Source organism: Oncorhynchus clarkii, chromosome 30 (genome assembly GCF_045791955.1).
Source record: "Oncorhynchus clarkii lewisi isolate Uvic-CL-2024 chromosome 30, UVic_Ocla_1.0, whole genome shotgun sequence".
Taxonomy (NCBI): Eukaryota; Metazoa; Chordata; class Actinopteri; order Salmoniformes; family Salmonidae; genus Oncorhynchus; species Oncorhynchus clarkii.
The window spans coordinates 2,811,000-2,816,999 of NC_092176.1; positions in this window are offsets into that span (position 1 = coordinate 2,811,000).

Here is a 6,000-nt window from a genome sequence, read left to right on the forward strand (position 1 = left end):
AATGGATGGCTACTTTGATGAATCTTACATTTAAAATATATTTTGATTTGTTTAAACATTCTTTGGTTACTACATGATTCCATATGTGTTATTTCATAGTTTTGATGTATTCACTATTATTCAACAATGTAGAGAAAAACCCTTGAATGAGTAGGTGTGTCCAAACTTTTGCATGGTACTGTATATTTTTTACATAGAATTAGGCATAATGATTATGGCTATAGATTGCTGGAAAAATATGTTTCAGGTGTTTGGAAAATGCAAAATTCTCCAACCAGGACTTAGTGCCCCCTCTAAGTACTAAGTACTAATGCCCCCTCTAAAACAATGGGCATGTGACGCCCATGTGTGTGTGTGTTTGATCTCTGTGTAATCTATGTGCAAGCATGTGTATTTCAAACTAATGCAAAGCCCGATGTTGCTTTCGTTACACATACAGTGGCTTGTGAAAGTATTCACGCCCCTTTGAATTTTTCCTATTTTGTTGCCTTACAACCTTAAAATTGAAATTTGTATCATTTGATTTACACAACATGCCTACCACTTTGAAGATGAAAAATATTTTTTCTTGTGAAACAAACAAGAAATAAGATGTTCATAACTATTCATCCCCCCCAAAGTCAATACTTTGTAGAGGCACCTTTTGCAGCAATACAGCTGCAAGTCTCTTGGGGTATGTCTCTACAAGCTTGGCACATCTTGCCACTGGGATTTTTGCCCATTCATCAAGGCAAAACTGCTCCAGCTCCTTCAAGTTGGATGGGTTCCGCTGGTGTACAGCAATCTTTTAGTCATACCACAGATTGTCAATTGGATTGAGGTCTGGGCTTTGACTAGGCCATTCCAAGACATTTAAATGTTTACCCTTAAACCACTCGCAAGACATTTAAATGTTTACCCTTAAACCACTCGAGTGCTGCTTTAACAGTATGCTTAGGGTCATTGTCCTATTGAAGGTGAACCTCCGTCCCGGTCTTAAATCTCTGGAAGACAAACAACATGATGATGCCACCACCATGCTTCACTGTGGGGACGTTGTTCTCGGGGTGATGCGAGGTGTTGGGTTTGTGCCAGATATAGCGTTTTCCTTGATAGCCAAAAAGCTATACTTTAGTCTCATCTGACCAGAGTACATTCTTCCATATGTTTGGGGACTCTCCCACATGCCTTTTGGCAAACACCAAACGTGTTTGCTTATTTTTATCTTTAAGCAATGGCTTATTTTCTGGCCACTCTTCCTTAAAGCCCAGCTCTGTGGAGTGTATGGCTTAAAGTGGTCCTATGGACAGGATACTCCAATCTCCGCTGTGGATTTTTGCAGCTCCTTCAGGGTTATCTTTGGTCTCTTTGTTGCCTCTCTGATTAATGTCCTCCTTGCCTGGTCTGAGTTTTGGTGGGTGGCCCTCTCTTGGCAGGTTTGTTATGGTGCCATATTCTTTCCATTTAAAAAATGTTTTTTTAATGGTGCTCTGTGGGATGTTCTGAGTTTTGGATATGTTTTTATAACTAAACCCTGATCTGTACTTCTCCATAATTTTGTCCCTGACCTGTTTGGAGAGCTCCTTGGTCTTCATGGTGCCACTTGCTTGGTGGTGCCCCTTCCTAAGTGGTGTTGGAGACTCTGGGGCCTTATGTAACAGGTGTGCGTATATATACTGAGATCATGTGACACTTAGATTGCACACAAGTGGACTTTATTTAATTCATTATGTGACTTCTGAAGGTAATTGATTGCACCGGATCTTATTTAGGGGCTTCATAGCAAAGGGGGTGAATACATATGCACACACCACTTTTTTTACTTTTTTTGACACAAGTAATTTTTTCATTTCACTTCACCAATTAGGAATATCAATTTAAATTACTGGTAGTAATGCAACAAAATAGGAAAAACATCAAGGGGGATGAATACTTTTGCAAGGCATGTCACGTTCTGACCATAGTTGTTATTAGATCTTTGTTTTAGTATGGTCAGGGCGTGAGTTGGGGTGGGCAGTCTATATTCGTTTTTCTATGTTGGTTTTTGTGTTCGGCCTAGTATGGTTCTCAATCAGAGGCAGGTGTTGTTGGTTGTCTCTGATTGAGAATCATACTTAGGTAGCCTGGGTTTCACTTTTGGTTGGTGACTGTTTGTTTCCGTGTGAGTGTTTGGGCCACACGGTACTGTTTCGGTTTTGTATATTTCACGTTTATTATTTTGTTCCAGTGTTCGGTTGTGGTTTTGAATAAATCAATATGGACACTTATCACGCTGCGTTTTGGTCCGATCCTTACTTCTCCTCAGACGAAGAGGAGGAAATCTGTTACAGAAACACCCACCACAAGAGGACCAAGCAGCGTGGTAACGGGCAGCAGCAGCAGCGGCCGAAAACACAAGACTCGTGGACTTTGGAGGAGATTTTGGACGGCAAGGGACCCTGGGCACAAGCAGGGGAACATCGCCGCCCTAAAGCAGAGCTGGAGGCAGCGAAAGCGGAGAGGCGCCGGTATGAGGAGGCAGCACGGCAGCGTGGCTGGAAGCCCGAGAGGAAGCCCCAAAAATGTATTGGAGGGGGCACACGGGGAGTGATTTAACTTTCCTCTTGAGAATTAGAATTAGAAGTACAGTAGTGTAGCTTATCGCAATACTTCACCTCTCCAGGCAAATAGTACCCTAGACTGTCCTGATCATGTAGTTGAGCATTCCAGATAATTCCTCCAACCCAGTAGACATGTCTCATCCACATAGTAGGATTTTAGAGGTGCAGATAGTAAAATAGACTGGGCTCTGGTCTGTTACTATAGTCAAGTCTGTGGGTTATGTTTTTTTAACATAGATGTTAACATTTTACTAATGAACTGAGCTAGCTAGTAAAAGCAATTCATTTTTTGATGGGCGGACTGGAAACGCAGTGACAACACTCAGGTCTACAGCAGCCATTTTCCGGTAGGAAAGAGAAATGGCCCTGTATTTACCAGAAAAGGAATCTCCTCCACCATGGCAGAAGAGGAAGATCCAGACTGTTGATTGTGAAACAAGAACAAACAACGAGACATGTGGCTTGGGTGTGGAGGGACCACTTGTCAATGAATTTGTGGCTATATCTGCGTAATGTTTGTCATGTTTGTGTATGGTTCTCATGACTTAAGATTGGGTGTTAATGACATGCATGTTGTTGGAAATGTGCTATGTAAATAAAGTTTGATTTAATTGATGACATTACAGCTGTAAAATATTTAATAAACTTACTTTTTCACATGAGGTCAATGCAGTTTTCCCATGAAATTTTAATTGATATCTTGGGATTTTATCACTTGACATATCAATCATATAGTGGGAAGGATCCTATAAATCAAGACTGGGTGAATGCATGTACCACTTCGAATAAATAAATACTGCGCCTTTGAAGATTTGTCTCTGGTCATGAACCTACAATACTGTATAGCGTGTCATTGTATAGTGTACCACCTTCACCTATGAAACTTTTCTTTGCTGCTTTTTCACACCCAAAGATTATGTAGTTGACAAAATGTCATTTTGTTTCTAAACAAAGTCAATTCTGAATATCAATAGATTTTTTTGATTCATTCTCATCAATGACAACATTCTAGAACTGAGTTATAACTCATCTAAGTCTGGTAATCTGGTTAATGATTATATAAATTAAGTGTCTTTTTCCTTGTAGAATGTTGACAGATGTATAGAACACATTGTTTTTGCTAAGGTGCTCAAACTTAATAGCTACACTCACCGGCACAGGATAAACTTTATCCGATATGCTGGCCCTGACCAAACCGGTAAGTTGCCTCTCACCAATGTTCCCTCAAATTTTTTTAGTCACTGAGAAAATGTTAGGTCTGCTGAGTGTAAACTTGAACGTTGTGAAAATTCTGTACAACTTCCGGTGCGCGTTTACTGTGAACACTGAAGCTGTTTCTGCTTTAACCTGTCTTGGACTGGGGTTCCGCTCGCCAACAGCCAATGACATTGCAAGGCGCCCAACAGAAATCTCATAAATCAAATTTCTCAAACATACAAGTATTTGGCACCATTTTAAAGATACAATTCTCGTTAATCAGTGTCTGATTTTAAAAATGCTTTACAGCGAAAGCTCCACAAATGATTATGTGAGGTCAGACATTTTTACAGCCAAAGAGAGGAGTCACAAAAAGCACAAATAGAGAGAAAATTCATCACTACCTTTGATGATCTTCATCAGATGACACTCATAGGACTTCATGTTACACAATACATGTATGTTTTGTTCGGTAAAGGTCCTATTTATAACCAGAAATCTTATTTTACATTGGCATGTTATGTTCATTAGTTCCAAAACATGCAGTGATATTGCAGAGAGCCACATGAATTCACCGAAATACTCATAATAAATGTTGATGAAAATACAACTATTATACATGGAACTTTAGATACACTTCTGCTTAATGCAACCACTGTGTCAGATTTTTTAAAAACTTTACGGAAAAAGCTAAATCTGAGAACGGCGCTCAGAGCCCAAACCAGCCAGAGAAATATCTGCCATGTTGGGTAGTCAACATTATTCATAAATAGCATTATAAATATTCACTTACCTTTGATGATCTTCATCAAAATGATGCCCCCTATCCCAAACAAGTTTTAAGTTAGTTATTACAGTAGTCATGTTGGCTACTGTGGATATTTAATCATAATGTAGCCCTACCAGTGTGGCCTACCATCAATGGAGAACAATGCATCCCATAACATTTTAACATAGAAATAGCTGTTCTATCGTTCAGCCTACAGTACCAGCCAATATGTAGTGTTTAATGTAAACATCAAATACAATTTTATTTGTCACATGCGCCAAATACAACAGGTGTAGACTTTACAGTGAAATGCTTACTTACAAGCCCTTAGCCAACAATGCAGTTAAGAAAACGTGTTAAGAACGTACTTAATAAAATAAACTGAAGTAAAAATTTCATAAATCAAATAAAAAATAAGAACATTTTTTAAATAATTAAGGAGCAACAATAAAATAACAGTAGCGAGGCTATGTACAGGGGGTACTGGTACACAGTCAATGTGCGGTGGCACAGATTAGTCAAGGAAATTGAGGTAATATGTACATGTACAGGGTAGAGGTAAAGTGACTATGCATGGATAATAAACAGAGAGTAGCAGCAGCGTAAAGATGGGGGTGGGGGGGGACAATGCAAATAGTCTGGGTAGCTATTTGGTTAGCAATGATTGGCTTGGGGGTAGAAGCTGTTAAGAAACCCTTTGGACCTAGACCTGGCGCTCCGGTACCGCTTGTCGTGCGGTAGCAGAGAGAACAGTCTATGACTAGGGTGGCTGGAATCTTTGGCAGGAAGCTTGGCCCCAGTGATGTCCTGGGCCGTACACACTACCCTCTGTAGTGCCTTGCGGTCGGAGGCTGAGAAGTTGCCATACCAGGCAGTGATGCAACCAGTCAGGATGCTCTTGATGGTGCAGCTATAGAACTTTTTGAGGATCTGAGGACCCATGCCAAATCTTTTCAGTCTCCTAGGCTTTGTCGTGCCCTCTTCACGACTGTCTTGGTGTGCTTGGACCATGTTAGTTTGTTGGTGTTGTGGACACCAAGGAACTTGAAGCTCTCGCTCATATCGCATTGATTCAATCACAGTTCCCACAGTAAAGGGAAATGTTGATAGTGTTAACTAACACAGAGAATTCTAGAAAGTTGAGTGAAGTTCAATCTTGTGCTTTTCTGCGCGGGCTGATATTTCTCCTGCACTGCAGTCCTGGTTAGAAATGACATTGCCCCTCACTATAGCTGCACTTTTACATATGGCCAGACATAGTGGTCTTCTCCCCTTTTAATGCTCTTCTGCTCATCCTTGAAAGATGCCATAAGGTCTGAATTAGACACCAAAGTCGACATACTGTACAGGCTAAGTAATACAAAATTATTTGTTGATCTACTGCTATGCTAACTATCTAGCTAAAGTGTAGTCAGTGGGTAGCTAAGATAGAGAAAGGGGATGGAAGAGGATCAA